The sequence below is a fragment of the Sturnus vulgaris genome, chromosome 13, assembly GCF_052056855.1.
Source record: "Sturnus vulgaris isolate bStuVul1 chromosome 13, bStuVul1.hap1, whole genome shotgun sequence".
Taxonomy (NCBI): domain Eukaryota; kingdom Metazoa; phylum Chordata; class Aves; order Passeriformes; family Sturnidae; genus Sturnus; species Sturnus vulgaris.
In genome coordinates, this window is record NC_142255.1 from 2,994,705 (window position 1) to 3,018,982 (window position 24,278).

General features: G+C 43.6%; 1 protein-coding gene across 6 annotated transcripts in view; it reads left to right on the forward strand.

Moving 5' to 3' along the window:
- PEAK1 (pseudopodium enriched atypical kinase 1) overlaps nucleotides 1–24,278 on the forward strand; it is a 107,796-nt gene that overhangs the window by 46,391 nt on the left and 37,127 nt on the right. For 5 of the 6 annotated variants that reach the window (XM_088172339.1, XM_088172343.1, XM_088172341.1 and 2 more), the window contains exons 2-3: nucleotides 150–320; nucleotides 16,362–16,450. The gene's annotated coding sequence lies outside the window, so the exon portion shown is untranslated. The remainder of the gene's footprint in view (nucleotides 1–149; nucleotides 321–16,361; nucleotides 16,451–24,278) is intronic. The other variant, XM_014879165.2, reaches the window with a different exon arrangement.

Consider the following 24,278-nt stretch of genomic DNA (forward strand, 5'->3'; position numbering starts at 1 on the left):
GCCATGCAGGCAGAATTCTGGAGAGAATTCAAGTGTCTTTTTACACAGCTCCCATTGCATTTCAGATAAGAGGCAGTCACTCAAGGAAAATTTACAATAAATCAGATTTGAAATTTGTTTGAAATAATCTTCTTGTCTGTCTTTCACAGAAAATGTTGCTGCCCTGACCAGCAGTCATGAAGAGAAGGGGGTGAAGCAAATTTGTCTGGAGAAGTCAGAAATTTTGAAATTTTCAGCAGGATTTATCACCAGTGGCTGCAGGAGGTTTTGCCAAGCCAGCCATTGACATGAGAATGGATTCAGTGCCTCAGACTTAAGTGGTAACTCATTTTTCTGTCTCATTTTTCTTATTTCCAATGCAGTACTGTAGGATACTTGGGATAATAGATTATGTTGTTTTACTGCTACAAGACTTTCAATGGAGAAGGCTGACATGAGCCAAGCATGTGATTTTGTGAGCTCCATTCATTAGCCAAACGTTGGAACTTTTTCTGGTGCTTTGTTCAGTAGTTGAAATTTCTTCCTGTGGGTTCTTCCCAAGTCTCCATCATTGAAAAACAAAAAGATTTTGCTGTTTCTCCATTACTGTCTTCCTACCTCATGCCCAGCAAACTGCAGTTTGGAACAGGCTGTAGAAGCAGCTCTGGTGTTTATTACATTTTAAGTACTTTGTGGGATTCGTGAAACATGTGGAAAGATACACTTATATGGCACACAAAGATGTTTGTTCTTTTCTGCTGACCAAAAATCTCTTTCCATTTTCTTCTTTTCTTTGCTCTTCTTATTTATCTTTTTCTCTGCAATTTATAGCTGAGTGTTAAACATCTGAAATACTTCTGTCTTTCTAAGGTCAGTTTACTAGTCAGGAATACAAAACTGTGCTACTTTTTGAAGTTAAACTGAGATCAGGAAGACCCCCAGCTCTGTCTTGCACAGAGCCCAAAATGGGATAGCCTTTGTAATGATGTAGAACTGGCCACTAAAAACAGCAGCTTTAAGAAGGGCAGAGGGCAATTACCACATCTTTAACACCACACCAGGATGATGTTCCCATGTCTTTGGAGGCAGGAGAGTGAAGGAGGTGTTTGTGCTCTCCTCAGAGCCTCCTAAACCCCAGCACAATCGAATCTGCCTTCGTTTGAAGACTGTGATATAAGTGCATATATCAAAAATGACATCTCACCACGTTTCTTTCATTTGTCATGAATAAAACAAAGGAAATCTGCTATGTGCTGTGGGTTTGTTTGAAATGCTTCTTTCTTATTCTACTCCCTGTTTTTTAGAGGAAGAGTGAACAGATCTGACAGTAGTTCTATGTGACTGATGGTAGAAACATTAGACCTGCATTTCTAAACCTCACAAATAACACCTGCTCTTATTTACCAGCCCAGGTGAGGTCATCCCATCCCTGTATCATAGGCTGTGTTAGAACTTCAGTGGGAGAACAGTCAGTGTCCCAGAAGGATTCTGTCCTAATTCCTGTGAGGTTAAGGGTGGGATTTCAGAAGTGGTCAGCACTAATGTAGCAGGTCTGTCTGAAATGCACACTGAGGCTCCTGTGTCTCTTGTGAGAGCACACTCAGGCCAGCATTTAGGAGCTTCTCAACCAAGAGCTGAGAGCTCAGCCAGTGCATCAGGTGCTCAGGAGGCTGCCAGGTTCTTCCCTCACCGAGTTCCCATCTTTAGGAGTTGGCTGGTTTGTTGCCAGAGTCATCTCTATACTGTGTCAGTGTCTTCTGCTGCATTGGCAGGAAGGGAGGGCTTGCAGATTCCATCTGTCTGCAGTGGTGACAAATGAAGCTCAAAAAGAACTTAAAAGAAAAGTGTTTTTCTTCTTCCAATTTTTCAGATTTACTGTGCTCTCGTTCCTGCCTTTTCTCTGTTGTTCCCTTAACCCTTCAGTCCTTTCTCTTTGAAGGTGTGCACAGATTCTTGGATCTGATTCACTCACTTGTCTAGTGAGAATAAGAAAAAGACAGTTCTAGCTCTGTCTGTTTTTCAAGAGTTTTTGAGCTGGAGCACTTCAGTGGGATGTTTGGTTTCTGTAGGGCACTTCAGAGCCAGAAATATGAGCAGCACAAGTTACAAAGCAATCCTAGTCACAAACTCTTGCCCATTCTTAGTGAGGAAAATGCACTCCCTTGGCTTGTCTGTATGCAGGAGGTCAGGAGAGGATACAAACAGGTTGTAACCACCATTGTTAGAGAAGGCATTTCTAGCAAACTGGAAGGTGATGTTTTGTCTGTTCCCTTGTACATCCCTGCCTGGCAGAGCAACTTCTTCATGCATCCAGCCTTTGACAAAACAGCACCAGCTGTAAATCTGCCAGGGACAAGGTCTTCAGCTGAGGAAGTAGGTTCCCATAATTGTTTCTGTGTTCAAGTTACTGTTATTTAGCTGATAAAAGTGACAGTCAGAGGCCCAGGAACAAGGAGAACAATGCTATGGGATAGATTCCTCTGCTGGCACAGGAAGAGGTGTTTGTAGTTGAGTGCTGGGTGAGCTGAGGCCTGGGAGGAGGCAGGGGTTGCTGCTGTGGGCAGATAGGTCTCCTTCCTGCTGGAGATGCTCTGCAGTGGCCTAGGTGGGAACTGATTGAGTGCACATATTCTTTCTGTCTCTGAGAACAGCTGGAGGATGTTGCCTGGGAGGTGCTCTTGGCTCGGGGGTTTTAAATGGGAGGGTTTTCTCTCAGCTTGAGAACACATTTTTTCCGCTTGACTCACGGACTAAAATCTGAATGAGTGATAAAATTTCTAAAAGTAATGTTGAATTGGTTGGAATAATAAAAAGTGCATTTATCATCAGGAAGGAAGAGCAAAATAAGGGGAAAGATTCAATGAAGAGGAAGTCACCACCTTCCCAGTAACAATGGGAGGCTGTGGGCAGCTCACACACCTCAGGCTGCCTGGCTCTGCAGGCACACAGCAGCTGCCATCACGGAGGATTCTTCTGAAACCCCTCCCAGGCTCTGACCCACACACGGGTCCCACACACATTCCATGGGAAGCTTTCCATTGCAAAGGCTGCAGCAGGAACGTGTTTGCAGAGGTTCCCCCTGTACAGAGCCTGCCCCTGACTCCTGCAGAACCCCTTTCCTTCCAGGAACAACACCAGCCTTTGTTGCTCCTCTTTGGCTTGGCACACAGAACGAGGAAGGACAGAAAATGCTGGCACTGAAGAGGAGCCCATTGAGATCCATGTGAGCTGGAGATAAAGTGAGGTATCTGCAGGGACAGGCAGGGGCCACTGGCTTAGATGGATTTTTAGGATAATAAGCATAATAACATTCTTTTAATGGTCTTACATTTCTGCAGTGCATTTCCTTTGTGCATTCCTGAACGGTTGTGCAGACTCCACGTGCTGTATCAGTTTCTGTGTGTTTGCAGTTTGGGGAAGTGCTGGGCACACAGGAGAGCTGGGTGTGCTCCCCTTGCAGAACAGGCTGGCTGCTTCCCTCTCAGGGTAAACCAGGGAACATTTTAACTGCAATTACATGTGTACAGAAGAAAGATGCAAAATTGAGGATATTTATCTCGAAAGAAGCTGAAGATACTGAAGTCAGGATATGTTTGAGTTGGGGGTTAAGGAAAAAAGACTTTTTTCCTTCCTGAGACATAGCTTGTTCATTTGTCAGGTTCAACCAGGCTTTTCCAGCTGAAAGGCTGATTCAAAATGGAAACATTGACAGACTAAGCAACAATAACTTAATAAAATTTATTCCATGTCCCTATATGCACTTCTTTCCACAGGGCAGTTGAGATTGTTCATGCTTGCAGTAGTCTCTCTTTTTGCTTAGACTTATCTCTGAAATGTGCCCATCACAGGTGTGTTAAAAATTCTGTCCTTGTCAGTTTAGCTGATAGAAGGCAGCTGATGCTGTGTTTGCTGATTTCATGCTGCTGTGATGGCTGGAAATTTAAAATAAACAGGACAAAATGGAAAAATCATCTTGGAAGTGTGTGGGACTCCTGCTTTTCATTTTGGCCATGCTCCTGTGAGTTCCATCCAGGCAGCTCTGCTGCTGGGGGTCTTGTGGCTCCTTTTGTGATGGGATTGTACATTGCAGGAGGAGGGAATTTTCAGTGCTTGGGAGGTGAGAGGCCTTGCTTATGATGAGGTCTCCTCTTTTCCTTTGCTCAATATTTGTATTTCCCTGAATTTCCATCATGTGAAACTTGTGTATTTTCCTCTGTCATTTCTTTTATCAGCTGCTCAGTTGGTGATAATTACATTGTATTTTTCATGCTGGGGCCTTTCATTTTTCTCTAGTCTGTTATTATGCGATGTGGCCTTGGCAAAAAACACATTCCCATTCTTCCAAACAAAAAAACCCAAAACCTGCATACAGTTCAGATCCTGCTAATTAAGAAAACAATTAACTTCTAGGTGAAAAAGATAATTAACACCGGGTTTGAACCTGCTGCAAGCAATAATCATTTCCATGGAATGCAGGTAGTGCCACTGTCCCCAGGTTCTGGGCAGTGTTGGATTCCCTTGGGTACTTCAGCACCCACCTCATCCAGGGAGTTACTGCAGTTACTTCTTATGCCCCCTCGAACACAAAATAATTGGAGTTTTGGAGGCTTCTCAGAATCAAAAGGTTTCTTCAATTTATCCAGAAGCAACTTTTCCTCTCAAAAACCCATTTCCCTGGAGCTGGACTAGATGACCTCCAGAGGCCCCTTCAACCCTAACGATTCAGTGATTCCTTGGCTGTCCCCAGGATAAGTGTGAAAATGCACTCAGAGCAGCTGCTGATGGTGCACAGTCTTTCTTCCTTTGTTCTTCCAAAGAGTTCTTTCAGCCCAATCATCTCTATCTTCAACATGAACATTAGCATATCTATATTTTAAGCAGAAATACTTCACAGGCAAAGAGGAATGGCTTTCAAGAGACTTCAAAATATTTCCAAAAATACCTGCCTTGCTTTCTTTTTCAGACTTGTCTTATGTATCATTCTCTAGATGAGTTAACCTACTTTTTTTGCTAAGATTTTATTTTTGTTCAGTTGCTTTCCATTTCTGGTGATATAAATTCTGTGTATTCTCTAGGGGAAAACTGCAGGTTACACTTTAACTTGTACTGTGGCGGCAGTGCTTTGTAATTTACATTACAGTGGCATTCCAAAGATATTTCACAAAATTCAGACTTTTCCTACTGAAGGAATATGGTGCAAGGCCATGTGCAAACATAACTGGGATTGTTTCTTTTGCCATTACTAGATAAGAAGGTGTGAGGACAAATAAAATACAAAATGAGAAGAATCCCTAGTCAGGATTCTTTAGATTCCTGCCTCCCCACCCAGATTTTTGGAGAGCAGTGCAGGCTGCTGGGATGGATGTTGGTTATCTGCTGCATAGCCCTACCCAAGATCTAACAATTTCTGATTACTTCTGTTCCTCCTTTACCGTGCTGTATTGCTGTTCTTAGGAACATCCAGGTTAAAATACTTCCCATTTCTCACAGTAATTTCTTGATTTAGTAACTAGGAATAGCATTACCACTTGATAATAAGTAGTGACACCTTGTTTTCTCCTATCAGTGCAGCTCTAAACCAGTCAGAGGGATTGAATGTGTCCCAAAATCCCTGTCTTTAGAGAAAGCACTGCTGGAAATGGAACTCAGACAACTTTCTCTTGTTGGGACTGACTTCCTCTTTCAGTGTTTTTGTTGAAAGCACACTTCATGCACCTCACAATCTGAACAGGTCTTTTTCCATGCAGGAGGAGAAGTGCATCAGCAGTTCTGGCTTACAGACATTTCAGATTTCTTGAGCATTATCTCTGCTGTCCCCTCCTGTAACAGTTTCAGATATGTGCACTGGCAGTCAAATCAGGATATTTGATTTTCAGCATAGAACTGTTTGCTTTCAACATCCATATAAAGCTTACTGAGGAGGATACACACACCCACCAATTTAAAGATGCCATCCTATGAGAAATAAACAGGTATTACTCCAGTAATGCCCACTGGAACAGTTTGGGGTCTATTTTATTACATCAGTGTTGTAGTTCCAGTGTATTTAAGTTTAGGGCTTTAAGTGAGTGAATTTACAGGCATTAAATGGATCAAAATTTATGAGTTTGCCTTGTTTAATGTTACAGATATTTCTTCTGCAGCTAAAGAAAGATGGCACCAAGCTCACTGAAGGAAAAATAGTCCTTGCCTGACTATGACTCCATGTTACTGATTTTCAAGAGTTTAGCTGATAATATCCATTAAACTTGATGTTGGTGATGGATACAAAAATTAACCTTGAATATCCGAGTGGTAGTGACATACTTGAGTCTTGCATCAGTCAGTATTCAGTTAATTATCTAAGTATCAGTGCAAAGAGAGTAGGCTCCAGCTGGCTGTAATTAGGGCTGGATTGTTCCATGCCTTCAAGACAATTTTTACATTCATGGGATCTGCAGCTTTCTGTTGTCCTCATTTCCTGCAACATAAAAGCACTTGTGTGTCAAAGAATGAAAGGGGGCAGAGAGTGAGAGAGACTGTGAGGATAAATCTCATTAACATCCCTGACAGTCTGGCTGAGAAATAAGCATTGCAAGATCTAAATAAATTTTTAAAAAATAAAAATGGAAAACAACCCCCAGGAGCCATAGACAGAAAGTGTTATTTCAGTTGACTGGAAGACAAGGTGGATCTTTAGAAAGCACAGTGGGTTCTATAAAAGCTGAAATCTGCTCTGCAAATTTTGGTCTTAATGAGAGGCAGGAAGAAAGTTGGATGGGAAATCAGGAGTGTTTGTGCCAGAGCAGTGGATGAGGAGCCATGGGGTGCAGCCCTGGCAGTGCCATCGATGACAGCCCCTCTGTGCAATTCAGGCTCTGGGTATTCCCCTTGTGCTGCTCGCTCACCAGCACTGCCTCCCGGGGATGTCCTGCCTTGGGGAGACTCCTCAGCTCCTCCAGCTCCCAAGTCATCATGACCTGTGCAGCCTCTTGTTACCAGCCTCTATTTCAACTCATGAGCAACACTGGCAAGTCTTCAAATTATTTCTCTATTTAGGGAAGAAGCAGCCTTTGATGTAGCTTGCATGTAAAATTAGATGTTGGTGTTTCAGTGGGATCCTGTATGGAAGGTCTATGCCCAAGAAGTTCAGAGCAGGATTTGTTCAGGCCATGATGCTGCACAAAACCTGCTGCTCTTCACCTGCTGGAACCTCCCCTGACACATCCTGGGGAGCAGAGGGAGACAGAGGTCACACCCCCTCTGCTGCTCATGGCCTCAGCCTTGTTCCTCTGGCTCAGTGTTGGTGCTCAGTGCTGATGTCCTTCAGCTCTCCCTGACCTGCCAGAAATCCACCCTTGCTCTCCACCCACAGGTGCAGTTGCTGCAGTTTGGGAGCTGGGGCTGTTCAGAGGTGTCAGGAGTGGTGAGGGTACATGAAGGTGAGCATGGCCATCGAATTTTAGCTTACAAATGTCTTATAAGTATAAGGGCCTAAAGGAAGTTAACAAAAGCAGTAGTTGATAGGGAAAGGTGTACAAGTTCAGTTCCCTCTTTATTTAATGCAAATTAAATCTTGTCACAAGCAGCAATAAATAGTTGCATGTGTATTTCTGTTCAGGTTGGCTCTATTCAGACAGGCATCCCCAGCAGTGGCTGTGCAGATACCTGAGCTGCATTCAGCAAATGCTTTTGCCATGTGGTCACTGCAAGTACTGAGCTGTGCCTGAGCCATCATCCTGCAGTGCCCTGGCACTGGGTGAACACAGACAATCTGTGTGTCAGAGCACTTCACTGGGGCAAAGCTCAAGTGTAGAATATACACCCAAGAAAATCATTTTGTGTACTGAAATAAGCTTGGTAAATTTTCTTTTGTGCACTTGATTATTAATAGAGAATTAATGTTTAGCTATTTCGGCAAGAATGCTTTAATTACTGACCTGCTTCTGTGGAAATTTATATTCTCCTAGTATAGAATTTAGAATCACAGATTCTGTTTATTGGCTGAATTCTCAATCCTCAGTATCTCTCTAATTTCCTTGAAACTTTCCTATGACAGCTGTGCAAAACCAGCTGCACAGATAAGAACCTGATAGGCAGTGTGTATGCACAGACCTGCTTCAGTCTGGCCATACAGCAGAGTCACCTACCCATGGTTTGATGTTGGTTATTCAGCCTAGTGAGGAGCTGTGAGCAAGGGCAGTTGGTGAATTGTTCTCTCCCATTACAGAATCAGAGAATTGTTGAGGCTGAAAAAGACCCTTATGGTCATTGTGTCCAACCACTAACCCATGTCCCCAGGTGCCACATCCACATGACTTTTTAATCTCCCTAGGGATGGGGACTCTACCACTGTCCTGGGCAGCCTCTGCCAGAGCTGGACAACCCTTTCAGGGGACAGATTTTCCCTAATATCCACCCTAAACCTCCCCTGCACTCCATGTCTTCCTTGTTGTGAGGAGCCCAAAGCTGCCCCCAGGGTTTGAGGTGTGGCCTCAGCAGTGCCCACAGATGATCACTGCCCCGGTCCTGTTGCCACACCATTGCTGGGACAGCCCAGGTGCCATCAGCCTTCCTGCCCACCTGGGCACACCTGGGCTCATGTTCAGCTGCTGCCCAGGTCCCTTTCTGCTGGGGAGCTTTCCAGTCCCTGTGCCCCAGCCTGTAGCACTGCAGGGACAGTCCTTGTGAGCCAAGGACAGGACCCAGCTGTTCACCCTGTTGAACCTCAGACAACTGGCCTTGGCACATGGCCCTGGCCTGTCCTGGTCCCTCTGCAGAGCCTTCCTGGCCTCCCACCCCACCTAGCATTGTCTGTGACCTGGCTCAGGGTGCCCTCTATCCCCTCAGGCCAACCCTTCTCCTTCCCTTCAGCCTGGCTTAGCACTTGGTAGGCAAGAAAAGGGAGGCACAGGGGAAGAGCCAAGTCCTCTCCTTCCCACAGAGGTTCCCATTGCTCAGTTTGGATTTCCAGCAGGGGACTTTGCTGCAGGGCCCCATAAGCAGCAGTGTTGGCAGCACAGCTGTGCAGTGACTCTGAGGTTAAATAAAGGAGCAATGGGACTGTGACATGTTCCACTGTGTTTGCAGGACACACAGCCACAGTCTCCATTTTGCGTGTCTGTATTGCAGCGGTTTCCAGAAAATCCAATGATATGTTTTCCAGAAATTAAGAGAATTCAGTTATGATGACAAAATATTAAAGGTATGGCTTGCAGCACAATCCAGGAGCTCTTCAGAAGCTCCTCCACTCTGTTTCGTGGTTCAGGAGGTGATTCAACCCAGGGACCCTGCATTCCCAAATGCCTCACTTCATCCAGAAGTTTAAGCCTGTGTCTACATTGCAACTTCAGCATAAGGGATAATGGTTCCTAATTGTTGAGTAGCACATTGAGTGCAGGAAGTGCTGACCTCTCTCTGCAGCACTGTGCCACAGAAGGAATGGCTTTTGTGTTGAAACCCAATTGGAGTAGCTGTAATGCTTCATGCATCATTTTAATGGCACTCTCAAAAAGCCTGGTATCTCGGTATGTCATTATCTCAGACTCTGCAGTTGTTGTTTCTTATTTAAATGTCCTATCTCACTTGAGATTTAATGTAATTAGAACCAGCCTGTGGAAAAATCTTTTTCTATTATGTCTTAGCTATTGTTCCAGTCAAGATGGTAAAGCAAATCAAACAGGATATAATGAAAATGATAAAACCATTTGCAAGAGGCAGTTTTCCTGAGGGAAGCAAAAGGCAGCACCACTTTTCATTTTGCTTTGTAATTCTAAACATGGCATGGGCCTGGAGTGACTCCACAGACTTGTCCAATACACCTGAGAGCAGAGACAGGTACAGCTGGCAGGAATCTGCCCTGGCTGATCCAGCAGGGAACCAGAAGCACCACAACAATAAACTCCTTCCACTGTTATTGCTGCTGTCCCAGCCTGTTCAGCCAGCACTGAGCCTGCAGTAACAAACATCTTAGATTGTTCTTTTATCACTGAACTGCAGCATCCTGGCTGGGGAGGTGCTTGCAGAGTGTGGTGTGTGCAAAGGCACTGCTACCCACAGCCTCAGTGTCACACGTGTCAGCTGTTCCCAGTGTGGAAGGACAGGGAAAAGTGTGCAAGGCTTTCTGGGTCTGGCTTGGAGGCCACACCACAGCCAGGCACTGCTGGGTGTTTTCTGAGCACTTCAGGTGTTATTGCTCCACATCTCTTTGCTTTTCTATTAGGTTTATAATTTGATGTCAAAGCTGTTTTGCAATATCTCTTTTCTTTTGTGCACAAGCCACTTGTGAAGAGGCTTTTGTATTGTCAGCATGTGTTACAGAAATCTATATTAATTCTCAGCAGTATTGATAAACTTTAGGGCTCAGAGGGTTGATGCAGGGCTGTGTGCCACAGACAGAGCTCATCAGGCAGTGCTGGCACGGGATGCTGAAGGGCTCTCAGCCCTGCTGCTGGAGCTGCCAGCTGTGAGGGGATGGATGGATGGATGGATGGATGGATGGATGGATGGATGGATGGATGGATGGATGGATGGATGGATGGATGGATGGATGGATGGATGGATGGAGTGTGCAGTGGCACAAAGCCTCTCCAGCCCTCCCTGCCTGCTGCTCTGCTCTTGGGTTTACCTGGGACAATGGGCTTTGGAGTGCAGAGTGCAGCCAGCTGAGTCTGTCTTCACTTAAATGTCAGAAGCAACAGATCAGGCTTGTTTTTTAAAAACCAATAATGTAAAAATTCAAAGGATCAAAATGCAAGTAATTCAAAACGATCAAAGAAATCATTAGGTTAATACCTGCAAACTATTGTGTAACTTCAGATGTAATGAAAAAAGAAAACCGACCTGAAAAAATTCTCTTTTTTTGTAGGTTTCTGGGTTTGGTGCTGACTAATTTATAGATCACCTGTGCATAAGTTTGCCTCTTCTGTTACCTTGATCTCTTTGGAACTGAAGAAACAGTCATTTCTTCCTCTCCCTTCTCTCCCTGTTCCTTTCTTGTAAAGAAATGATTAAATACTCAGAGTACAAATGCTGCACATGAATATTTATAAGAACTTTTATAACATTTAGCGAGGCAATGCTTCATGGCTGTCTCTTTCTGAATGCACATAAGAAAGTACCATGCTTTCTTCGAAGCTGCACTGAGTCCTTATTTGCTACTGGGTTGGCAGGAGCTGGAGGCTCCTCAGGGCTGCAGTCATTGATGATGACAAAACAGAGATCATTGGGGTGTTTCCTGCTTTTCTCTTAAAGCACTTGGCTTGTGTTTAATATCTTATAAGAACACATTTTTCATGTATCATTTCCATTTAAGTTGCAGAAAATTGCTAGGTAGAAATCTTGTTACTGGCATTGGATAAATAGCTGATTCCTGTGTTGATACTTTGGTCTCAGAAGGAACAGAGTTAAATGTCTTCTGCTTGGAATAGTGACACTGGGGGACAGTTGAGTGGCCCTGGAGCACACTCTGCAAAGCATTTGGAGGGTCCTCCTGTTAATGCAGAAGTGTTTTAGCCTCCACTTCTCTGCATATTGTCTCTCTGGAGCAGGGCATCCTGTGCATACCTAATTGCCTGTGTAATGCCTCAGAGTGTTGTCACACACCCACTTCTAGAAAGCAAATGGAAACTAGTAGCTCTTAATAGCAGATTTATCCCCTTGACATCCTCAAAGAATTTAGATCAGATTAAGCACAAGAAGAGAAAGAAGAAAGGCTTTAGGAATAAGGAAGAGGGAGAAGGGGTTAGAGTTGTGATTTGTTAAAGCTGAAGATAATTTTAGAACTGGGTTTGGAAGTTCCTTGCTCATAATCCTATTATAACCTCTCCCCCTCTCCCTTATAAAATAATTGCCATAAATTGCACGTTCTCATGTCCACAAGGTTACTGCAAGAATTGAAGACTTGCAGTGTTTTTTAAAAGCTGGAGTGCATGATGTGGGTTGGAAGTGACCTGTTGGAACTTGGCACACTGTGTGTCTGTGTGACACTGGTGAAATGCCCCCAGGGCTGGGGCTGGTCCAGCACACCCACTCGAGGGCAGAGTGGGAAGCATCCCCAGAGGCAGGGCTGTGGGCAGAGCCCTGTGGTGCCCTGGATCTGCTCCTGCTGGTGTCCAGCAGCTCTGGCTGTGTTACACATCCTCCCCAGTAGGTTCTGACTGGCTGCTTTCTATGGGATGGGCTGTACATGATCTCGAGTTTAACATGTTTCACTGGATAAGCTGGCTAAGGTAATTCTTCCTGGAATTCAGTAATAGTATAATATTTCTTTTTTGTAATCATATTTTTTCAGTTTTAAGTCTCTTTTTATCTAAGGTGACACTTCCTTTAGCTTTCTGCTTGTGTTGTCTTCTGTACATCTCAATCTGGAGATATCAGAATATCTCAACAGATCTAATACTTGTGATTTCTTCCCTTTTGTGTGTGTGTTTATAAGTATGTCTAATTTGTACTTCTCTGCTACAGCAGGATGCAAACTATAGAGGTGTATTTTTAAAGAAGGCACCATTTATGTGACTTTAACCCCTTAAATACTACTGTACTTAATTTTCAGATAGTGATTTTGATCTCCTTCCCAAATGTTTTGGGCACAGTAATTATTAGAATTATTTTCATAATTAGCAAAGGACAATTGAAGGAGACTATCAACAAACAGTTTCGTTTACATTTAAATTAAAGCTGTACACTTGTGGTGTTACATTTATCAAGAGAAATCACAATTTTCAAAGACAATAATGCTCTCAGTTGTGCTTTACTTGTGCAAAACGTTTGAACCTGATGCATGTCAGAGTCAGAACTTGGTTACCTCTGTAAGAAAAGTATGTACTCACCTGAGAACTCCTGGAGTGTGTTTTAGCAGCAGGCATAATGCAGGATCTTGGGAAAACACTCCCATGTTTGCATCTACAAGGAAACAAAGGTATTGTCCACATTGGTGTGGACCAGCTCAGCAAATCCACCCAAACAGATTAAAAAACCTGTAGTCCTTGGACAATAATAGCTACAAGAGTTTTCAAGTCACATTTGTCATAGGGAAGACTGAAATTGGACTTCAAAAAAAAATTAGTATGACAGCTCTTCCTAGTTTATTTCTTTGCACTGAATTTTTAGTAAAAATGAAGTGTGCACCAGGGAATGCATAGGCATAGCAACTGGTAAGGTTCCAGGGACTTTTAGAAATTTTTATTTGTTCCTGGCATATTAAAGGTTTGTGGAGATGTGAGGCAGAATTTATTTTATTACTTCTACAGAGCCTCAAACTGAAATCTATGAGACAAACCCCTTGACTCAGGTGGAGAAGCTGCTGCTAGAGCTTGGTGTCTACTGAACCCAGTGACTGCAGACACCCCATGCTGCCCTGGAGGGGTGAGGACCTGCCTGCTCCTCCTTCAGCTCAGGCATTAAACAGCAGGCAGCCATCTCATCCTCTCTGTGAAGTCCCTCTGCCCTTTCCCCTTCTTCTTTCTCCAAGTTTAGCAAGTAGTTCAAAGAGTACAGTGGCTGAGGAGTGAAAACGGAATTTTTCCAAATGCTGTTCCTTGTAAAATGTAATACATCGCCCACACATCCCAGGGCAGTGATTGAAGATCTCATCACATTTGTCTTACTTGAGATTTAAGCAAAATCATCTGCTGAGCATTTCAGTCTATCCATGTGCATTACAATCCATCCAGGCTCCCTGAAAAGAAAAATGGGAAAATAGGACATGGTTAATGTACCGGTCTTTATGTGGAGAGAACACATTTAACATCAGAGATAGGGGCTCCAGTCTTTCTCCTGACTCCACAAAGCTCATTAGCATTATGAGCCCATCCTTTTGTTAAGCTTGTTGGATTATGTGAGCCTTGGAAGAGCTCTGGGCTGGAGCAGCAGTGCAGGGAGTGGGGCTGCCTGGGCACCTGTGTCCTGGCAGGGCAGGGCAGGGGCTCCTTTGGGACCCACATAAAACCTTGGCACAGCCACAGGTGAACAGAAGCTGTGCAGAGCTGCTCCTCACTGTCTTTCCACTTTTCTCCTGTTCCTGCAGCACCATAAGGAAGTAAGGAAATTCCTTTGCTCTGTAAAGAAAGAAGGGAGAAACAAGTATTTTTACATAGCAAGCATGTACTTTGAAGACCTGCACAGCACAGAGCAGATCTGCTTCAGTTTCTCTGCTGTATGAAGCAACCAAGAGGCCAATCCTACATCCTGGCAGCTGATGAATCTCCTATTATTGAACTTCACCAGTTTCGATTTTTTAATTTTTATTTTTTTTTTACATACAGCATTCTGGCATCCAAACAAGTCTTCTGCCTTTATTGAGTTTGACATACTGCAATTTCTCTCAAAATTAAGGCTTTAGGATCCCTGTTCACATACCAGCTTTCAACAAAAGGCTTTATAAAACAGCTGACTTTAAAAGCTGAGTGATTGTCAGATGAGAAATGATTTGTACTTGAAACAGTCATAGAAGGTGAAGTTAGTAGTGACTGATTTTCTGGTTATGCCAAGAAGTATTTCTGCATATCATTGAAATCCAAAACATTTAGCATTTAATCTTTATTCAGATTACCGAGACTGGTTTTTCTGTCAAATAACTGCTGGATACTATTGCAAACAAAAGGCTTGCTTTTTAAAACAGCTTTAAAATAAAACACAAATTCACTGTATTTGAAAAACCATGTTTCCTGTCTTCCTTGTGCCTCTGTATATCATCTTTAGAGATGCTGGATTTTAGTGAGGTATAAATAGATAACTTGGATAACAAGTGTACAAAAGGCTAAATTAACTTTTAGTCTAGTATGTTTTAATTTCATTTTTCTATGTTGTTACCAAGAAACCAAAACGATGAAAATGGAGTGGATGTTCTGTGGGTTAAGCCTGGCTGTAGATGACAGGTCTGAAACTGGTTGTAGGTAGGAGGCTATTATTGAGCAGGATACTCTGTATTAATCTTTATCCTAAAATTAGTCAGGGTTTTTTATGAGCAGTCTGAAAGAAAATGTAAACAGGGAGAGATTTGAAAGCAGAATGCACTGGCTATACTGGAATAAAAAAGATGGAGGAAATACATTTTATTTATTATGTACATCTGTAAACTGGGAATAAAAGATTTTAGGCCAGGCTTGTCTGATTGTACTGGAAGAAGTGAAGCTGCTCAAAAGCTTGTGGAAGGTATGAGCACATCATTACCAGGAGTTCTGCCTGGCAGTCTGGACTGCAAAGGACAGTGCACAGACTCCAGGTGCGGAGGGATGTGCTGCAGGACTGCGAGGCTTTGCCGTGCTGTGTTTGTCCCAGTGTGAAGCTCCAGAAACACTGGGCTGTCTGTGGAGAACAGCCCGAGGTTGCTGCTAACAGTTCACAAATGGCACTGGTGGTTGAAGGTTTGGGTTTCCATTCCAGAGTAGACTAGAGAGCTCCGTTTGCTCATATTTGTGTTTGAAAATAGCAAAGTAGAGCCAGAAGTGCTGCTGAAGTAGGGGGGCAAAAGCGATGAGTAAGGCAGCGCTGATGGCTGTCACAGTTACCAAGGCAACCCTTGGCCACCGGCTGGGATCCCATCCCTGTTTATGTAACCAGCACAGAACATATGCCACCACCACTAATTAAGCCAAGGTTGAGCCCAGAACCCAGCAATCTGCCATGGCTCTTTTTTTTCTGTATGAACTGCGAGGTGAAGCACTGCAGAGAGCCTGGGGTCTCCTCTGTGACCATCCTGGGGGGGCTGGCCTGAACTTCCCTCGGCGTGCAGAGCAGTGGGGAAGCAGCAGCAGGAGCCTGAGCTGTGTTCCTGAGCCATCTCTCATGCAGGGGAACGTGCTGGTGTCTCCTGGCCAGTCCCTGGGAGCTCAGCAGGGAGCAGTGGGCAGAGTTTTGCTGGTGCTGTGCACCTTGATGCTGCTGCCCTGGCTGTTGTCTCAGACTGGTTCTTGTTACAAACAATTTACTTCCAAATGCCACGGTGTTGCTCATGGCAGGAATAAACCTCCTTCCAGACCCTCCAAGAGAGCAGGTAATAGCAGCCTTTCCCATTTCCCTCGGAATGGCAGGGACTGAAGGTAATTGCCCTGGGCTTGGTGTGGTTCCTGGTGTGGGCTTGTAGCAGCCCTGTTTGCTAATAAAGTGTTCTGTCGTAAAAACCTCTTTGAAAGGCAAGGAATTCAGATGAGTGTGGTTCTGCTTTCACCTCCAGACCCCTGTGGACTGGTATTGAGTCATCTCAGCAGTACAAGAGCAGAAAATTCTCATTGTGTTTTTTCTGGCTACAAAAAGCTTTGCATTCTCAGGATTCTGTCAAGCACAAGTAGCAAAATTTATGTTTGGCAATCAGCTCCTTTAGGAAAACATTTCTATCTGTAAAGAAGAGCTAAAGAAAGAGAATTGAATGTTGGTGGTGATTTTCTTTCTCTTTCCTTTGCTAGAGCTCGTTTGCCTGTTCAGCTTTGTTGTTTCCTGCTGTGTCCCGGCCCAGGAGTGAGCGCTGGCGGGGCTGCGAGCTCGGCATTCCCAGGTATGATTAGCAGCCTCTTAATTAGCAGGGGTGTGGGCCAGCCTGGCTGGGCTCAGCCCTGGGCTCTGTGATAAGCCACTCTGGTTTTTAGGTGGCCGGATGCAGCTGGCTGCTCCTGCTGCCCCAGAGCACACGGCCAATGAGGGCAGGATTTTCCTGCCTGCAGCAGCAAGTGATCCCTGCTTCCCCCTGCTCCTCTTACAGCACCGGCTAAAAATTACAGTGGTTTATACACTTGATAGGTTTAAACATCTGTCTGTGAAAATGCAGGGTATTTCTTCTCTCATGGAGTAAATTGAGCAAATTCCCCAGCTGCAAAAACCAGTCATTGACTATAAAGATAAAAACTGACACAGGATTTCTGTTGCATTTCCTTTCTGATTCTGTCCTTGATTATATTTAATGATGCCTTCACTGCATAGTTTTCCATGTGTGGATTATTTTAAAGTATGCAATCAGATTTTGGGAACTAAAATAAATTATTGAGGTTTTGTTGGGTTTTTTTCTTGCCCTACATCTTGTCTCTTTTGGTAGCCTAAAAAGCTGATTACTGACTGTGAGATGCCCTAGGTTTGGCTGCTGGTCCTTTTCTGTCCCCATGAAGGGAAGGGGCAGCACAGAGCCCCCACGATGTGCCTGGAACACTGACTGGGCTGTTGTGAGCTGGCAGGCCCAACACTTAATCATGAGAATAAGGAAAAAATCAATTCTTACTATGTATGCTAAAAGCATCCAATGCCACTGCCTCCTAATTCCTTTTCTGAATTTCATCTATGCTGGTGCTTTTTATCCCTAATAACATTCTTATCAGTGGTGGCTTGCCATTTTATGGGGATGGATTTTAGGCAAAGCATAAGTAGAATAAGCAAAGAAATTATCTGTTGTAAACTTCAACACTGGTAAACATTAATATCTTTAACCTTTTGACTTGGAGCTCATCACTCATTTCATTGCTCTGGCTTACAACTGCAGATTAAAATTTCTTACATTCATCTTGCCTGGTGAAGTAGCTTATTGGGATGAATAAATGACACCCTAATTAGAAGAGTAGCCTGAGTGAGAGTAAGCTGCTGGAACCAGCTTTGATGGTCAAAAATTTACCTGTAGCTAGTTTTTCAAGATTATCAAAGAGGCCCTCAAATTAGAATGTCTGTCTTTGATCATAGATGTGAGGAATGAGGCAAAATGAGTGCACCAAGCAGATGGCAGTGGGAGGAGATGGTTGCTGGTTGGAATGGGAAACTGGAGGAGTTTTTACAGAGATTCAGGCCCTTTCCAGGCATTGCTCTACCACACAGTTAATGAGATAGCAGTATAGGGCTTATTTTTATTTATATTTTCCACCATAAACTAGTAATGCATGTGTCTTCAAAAGTTGAATTGATTAGGTTATTTTTTGAGAAAAATCCCTCTTCTATCATTCCTCTGTAACCTTACCCTGGTTTTTCTATCCTGTAGTGTGACAAGCTTCAAACAGTACAAATCTTTAGTAATCTCTTTCCCCCTGGCTTCCTTACCTTGCTAATTGTCTCTGCCTGAGCTGGGCATTGCTGTGGATTTGTGCACATGCCTGCAGGAGCTGTTGGTGTGCCACAGTCCCTTGGCCCAGGTACCTGACAGCCTGAGGCCCCAGCCCAATATCAAACATGAAGTCACAAAGGTAGAAATGAAGACAAGGGATGGTCCAGGACTGAGTTACAAGGCTGGGACCAGAGTGACAGAGAGTGGCAGGAGGAGAGGAAGGCCTGACCTTACCTGTGGGAGGTGATGGGATATCAGTGTTCCTGCACCGGGGGTTCTGCTGGATCAAACTGAAGCCACTGAAAGTCAAGAGCAGCAGCTGGTGAGAGGTTGAGCAGCCAGGCTCAGGCTCCAGCAGTGCCTTCACCCTGCCCAGACTTCTCCAAAGGGCCAGCACAGGAACAATCTGGTAATGAGTGAATCCTCTTCTCCATTGAAATGCTTCGTGCTGCTTTTAAACACTCAAACTGGAGCTTTGGGTTGACCCCACCTCGTAGGGCTCTCAGTGGCTCATCCCATGTATAAATATCTGATTGTTCCTCTGAACCCATTGACCCCTTGATCTCAGTGCCAGCTCGTTTCAGGAAGTGTTCTGTGTGGAATAATTTTCTTTTTGGAGATGTAAATATGCTGCACTGAGTTTATTGCTTTTTTATTTTTTTTTGAGATAGACACTAAATGGGAACACCCAGTCTGTCTTCATGTGACGGATCATTTAATATACTATTACATTATTTTATTTGTCTCAATTCTGAACTAAACTATCCTAATCTTTTTGTTTCACTGAAGGGATGAAAAGCTTTCCATATTATAATATTTTTGTGGCTGCTTTATGCAGCATTTCTTCCTGAGATGTCATAAATAGAACTGAGCACAATACTCAGTAAATCATGTCATTGATTTTCTCACTCAGAAAGCATGTAATCTGCTGGTTGCCTGGTGTTTGCTGTGACACCATTTGCATGCCCTGCCATTAGAAATTGGAGAGAACTTCTGAAAGCTTAAAATAGAATTGGGCCATTTCTCTTTTGCCCATTGGTTCATTGTTTGGTAGGAAGAGGAGGTTTCCTTCCCAGAAGCCACGATCAAGAGCATGTCCCTTCACCCTGTGCTCTATTGATGCCTGGCTCTGATAAGGGACTGTGGAATTTTGCACAGCTCAGCCACCTGGTTCCTGAATTTCTCCACAATTCTTGGCTCTGCACAGTCCAGCCCTGCTGTGCTGCTGCTCGTCATTTATCAGTTATTTTTAATACCTCATTTTTTTTTATAATGGCTCATAGTGGTTTATTTTTAAACTTAATCCTGCCAAGTCTTTATTTAATGACTCCTAAGGCTCCCAGGGGGGACTGAGACCACTGGAGGGTGCCCACTGTGCTGCAGCCTGGATGTTGTAGCTGATCTTACCCTCATGAGTTACCTGCCCTGACACCTCAGTGTGTCTTTGGCTGCTTTTTAGTCAGTTCTTCCCCATCCTTTCCAATGCTCTTTTGTATTTTGCCATCCTTCAGTTATTTGCCAAACTGAAATGGGTTTTGGGGGGGCTTGGGGGGTTGGCACTTGTGTGTTTTGCTGCATCAGCTGCTCAGTACTCAGATCTTTGGAGCCAGGGCCTGCAGGAGTGCCAGGGAGAGAGGTCTAAGCAAACACAAGTTGCAGAATTGCTGGACTCCACAATCCAGTGATGATCCACCCTGTTTTCCTTCTCAAGCTGTGCTCAGCAGGAGGATAACCACAACTGTCCCTGGGTTTCTGAATGTAAAAGCACAATAATGTATCTCAGGTATTGCTTTTCTGTTTGTTGTGAGCACATTCTGGAGAGGTTTGGTAAAGTTCATTCTTCTCCACAAGTGTTTGCATGTGCTTAAACAAAAGGAAAAAAGATCAAAGGGCAGAATTTCAAGTGAGCTCAGGAAGGGTAAATCAAAGATAATTAGATTGGTCAAGATACAGTCATACAGGTGCACTTTTAATTTGCTGTGAAGGGCTTAATTCTCAGTTTTCCTTAAATAGAGTTGGAAGAAACTGAAATGCACTGGAATTGAGGATACTTTTTTGAAATTATAATTACTGTGCTTTTTTCCTGTCAGCTGATATGCTTACCCATAATTTGCTGCTAGATCTTAGAATGTTGTACAGCCATTTTCAGAAAGCAAACAATTTATAGTTTGGCTTACCTCACTTTTTTAAAAGTAGAAAATAAAAATCAATTTTCCATGAAGATAAAAAAGTATTCCTAAAGAATATACTGTGCAGCCTTGTCTGAGTGATCATCATTATAAGAATTTATATATGTCTAAATGGACGAAATAAATTTAAAATTTTATTAATGCTAAGTGAAGGTTTATTTTTCCAAAGGGAAAAAAATCTCCAATTAAGAATGTCAGGAATTCTTATTGTTTGGATTCATAAGAATTCCTATTTGAAATACCTGCTTTGGCTGGCCCATTGTGCCTCAGCACCAAAGGGCAGAGCTTGGCCTTATTCCAGCTCTGTGTGTTCCCAGGTGATGATGCAGAATCTATTCAGAGTACCTGGCCACATCCTGAGGATATTCCCTGCCTTTTCCTTGCTCTGTGGCATTATCTCTTTGGCTTAGGTAAATTGTGAAGAAATGCCTGTTTTCTTCTGAAGCATCACAGATTGTCTAGCCCTGGGCAGGTTTTTGCTCCAGTTTATTGGTTATTTCTATCATGTTTTATCCTTGCAATTTTTAGGGAGGGAAAAAAAAACCCCATATTTAAGGTTTTCCTCCACTTACTTAGTATTATGAAATATTTATGTCATTTGAGCTCTTTTTAAAGGAGAGAAAGAGGAAATGAAAATTTATCTTCTTTTTAAAGGAGAGAAAAACCAGAAAAAACCCTCTGATCTGCAAGATAAAACTTTGCTTTTTTAACAAAAGTGGTAATGCCCAGCATTTATGGAAATGTCCATCTGTGCTCTCTGCCAGAGTCAGAGCTCTGGCTTGGTACTGCAATGAGCTGGTATTTAGCAAATACCCTTCACTGTGGGAATAAAGCTGTGCCAGTCCATAGTGCTTCATGCCATTCTTTCATTCCATGGGGTTTCCTGGCATACCCTGAGTGAAGTGAGTGCTTGACACTCTCTGGGGGCATTTCCACAGCCCACTGCCACCCAAGCAGGTCCTGCATGAGTTTTGGTTTTTAGAACAGTTTCTTAAAATGTTTATGATTACATTAAAATTTAAAAGAAACAGAAATTAGATCCTGGCAAAGAACAGCCATCACTTTTTCCCTGCTGTGTGAGACTTGCTCCATCATTTCTGATGATCAGTGAGTGTCCAGATGCCTGTAAGTGGTTCAGACAAACCACAAAGCCGTGGTGGTTTTGTGGCCTTTGGGCACTCCCGTATAGGAAGCCCAGGTTGAATTCCCACTGCTGATTTTTGCAGTCTGAGGACAGGCCTGGCAGTGGTGAGAGGTTTGTGGTTGTGCAGCAGCCCTGACTGGACTGGTGCCGAAGAAGGCTGATCAATGCAGTTTATTCTGCAGCCCCATTGTCAGGGACAGCAGCACTGAAGGTAAATGGATTTTCCCTGGAGGAGGACAAAGCAAAGAAAACCTGTGTCAGGATGGGTGATCCCAGAGGAGACCAGTGGGTGCTGGTTGCAGCTCAGGAAAGTCCCAGCCTTTGAGTGGGGGCAGCTTTTAGCAGCACACAGCATTGCAAACACTTGTCTAATAGGTGCATTCATTTTCATATGCTCGTTCATTGAGCAGGCCTGATTAATTAGTGCGTGTCACCATCTGGTACTTACCGAGACTATTCATTTTTAAAATGTTGAAATTGTAGGGAATGTTGCACACCAATTAAGTTCTTTTTAATTGGATTATTTTAGTATAAAGTATTACTGGAGAAGGCCTTCATTGTGATTCAGCCAGCATGCATCCAGAGGAGACCTGCCAGCCTGAAATTACCTAGAACAAAGGCAAAATGCCTGAAATGCATGTTTATTGCTACCTTCATGCACTCAGCAAAGATGATGTCAACAAATAAAAGAGCCACAGAGACATTTCTGCATTGCTGTGCAAGCTTCCTGACACGAGGGTATCTCAGCTGATCCCTGCTTCATCTTTGCACTGCAACTCCAATTCTGTCATTTTCTCCCTCTGACCTGAAAACTGAAATATGCTTTTTCTTTCCTGACTGCTTGATACCAACTCAACAGGGCCAGGCTGAGCCTTCTTGTGCACAGCTATGTACCTGCTGGAATGAGGAGCATTAGTCTCATATACACAAAGAATGAATTGGCCTTTAAGGCTGATAAATTATCTGTGCTGACTCAACCATTTAGTGAATGAAGTATCACGATCTGCTGTTGGGAGCAGAAGTTGTCTGTCTGTACTTGCTCCTGACACTGACTCACTGGGTGAATTTTAGTTCCTTAACGTCACTGCACTGCAGTGGTTCCCTGTATAAATTGTGAATAGTTCTGTTTATCAACTTACATAAAAGGCTTTGAGATAGAGGCATAAATGCAGACTGTTGATGTTACATGTTTGCTATTAATACTTCCTTTGCACTCTGATGCTGTTTTGTAAGTAACATCTTGTCATTGCCTTGATTTTGCGTAGATTGAGCGTCTTCAAGTAAGTTTTGTCACCTGAACTCCTCATTTCAAAAGAACAGGAGCTGTGCAGGGTGCACGTTGCTGTTCCTTAGCAGGTACACACAGTGTCAGGGGAGGCAGGGAAGTCAGGGAAGAAAAGACACCTGGTCACTTGCAGCTGGAGAGATCTGAGGTGTGACTGCCTGGATCTCTCCTTTCCCTGCTTTGTTTTTGTTTTGTTTTTGTTTTTTGGAGATAGTGTAGGAATCCAGCAATGAACAATGTCAGGGTGATTTTTTCCCTGTATTTGTGTGCATTTTCAGTTCCTTCGATGGCCTCTGCTGCCCCCTGCCAAGCTGCAGCTGCTGGTGACAGCCATGGGAGCAACAGCCTACTGAAAGATTTCATTTCTCTTATCACTGCTAATCACTCTCACCATAATTACTGCACATAATAGGGAATCTGTAGTTGAAAAAGCAATTCTTTTTAAAGGAGAGGAAAGCAGCAGAAAGATTGCTGTTAGTTGTTCAGCAAGGAAAAAAAAGATAAGTTTTTTAGAATGCAAATGCTTGCTTCAAGATATAAAGGTCACTGTGGATTTAATTTGAAATAGCGTAGGAGTGCTTCTGATTTCAAAGTACAAAAGTAGCACAGTGTTGGAATTGTTTTGGTTGTTTTCTTAAGATCCATTTCCTCTAGTTGGAAGGTGGCTGTTTCCTCTGTGGTGCAGCTGCAGGCAGTGTCAGGGCTGTGACAGGAACTGCTCGTCCTGCTGTGCCCGAGCCAGTGAACCCAGCTGGGGTTCACAGACCCAGGCAGTCAGTGGCTCCTCTGTTCCAGGCTGTCACAAACCATCCTGGGGGTCAAGGCCACTTTCACATCACTTCTGTTGGCTGTTGGAGAGCAAGAGCTGAAATATCCACACATGGCTTATATATATTCTGTGTCCAGGTTGCACATCTGCATTTCCACAATCACCAGTGTGTGACTGTCAATGTAAACTGCTGCAGGCAGCACTGCTGGGACAGGGGGGGTGTTCTGGGATAAAGCACAGAGCTGGAGTTGTTTCTCCCTCTGGAGAACTGTGGTTCTGCTGAGTTTCCTGTAGTTCCCATTCTCAGGTTGAGTTCAACCCTTCTCTGGCTTAGAGGAAGTGTCAGCATCAGTGCCAGAGCAAAGGAGAGTGACCAGTGTGTTGTGACACAGCCAGAGGTAACACATCAGCATGTAGCCACAGTCAGGTGGGCACTGCAGAGCTTTCTCAGTGCTCTCCTTTCCTAACAGGAAATGCTTAGCCTGGAACACTATAAAGCTGCCTGCCTTGTGAAGGGATTCTAGAGCAAGTGCAGTTTAAGCAATTTCAGAGAAATAAAATCACACGGGTAAATCTTAAAACCCACACACAAGCACTAACCCTTTTGTTTAAATTGGTTGTTCAAAGCTTTTATGTGATGGAGAAATATATTTTCCAAGAAAGTATTTAGTCTAGATTCCCATTAGGGTAACTTCACTCCTTTTGTTTGTTAAACACATGAAAAGAGGGAGCTAACCAGAGTATAAAATTCTTGTGCATGCTCTCTCTCTGGTTTTAGGAGATCTATTTCTTAATGTAATTTTTCTGCTTACAGTATATGGCTTCGCAAGGTGTTGAAGCAACAAAACTTAAGAGAGATCAGCATACAAAGGCATTTGACTCTGTATATGTAAAATCAAGTCTAAAAGTTTGGGCAGATC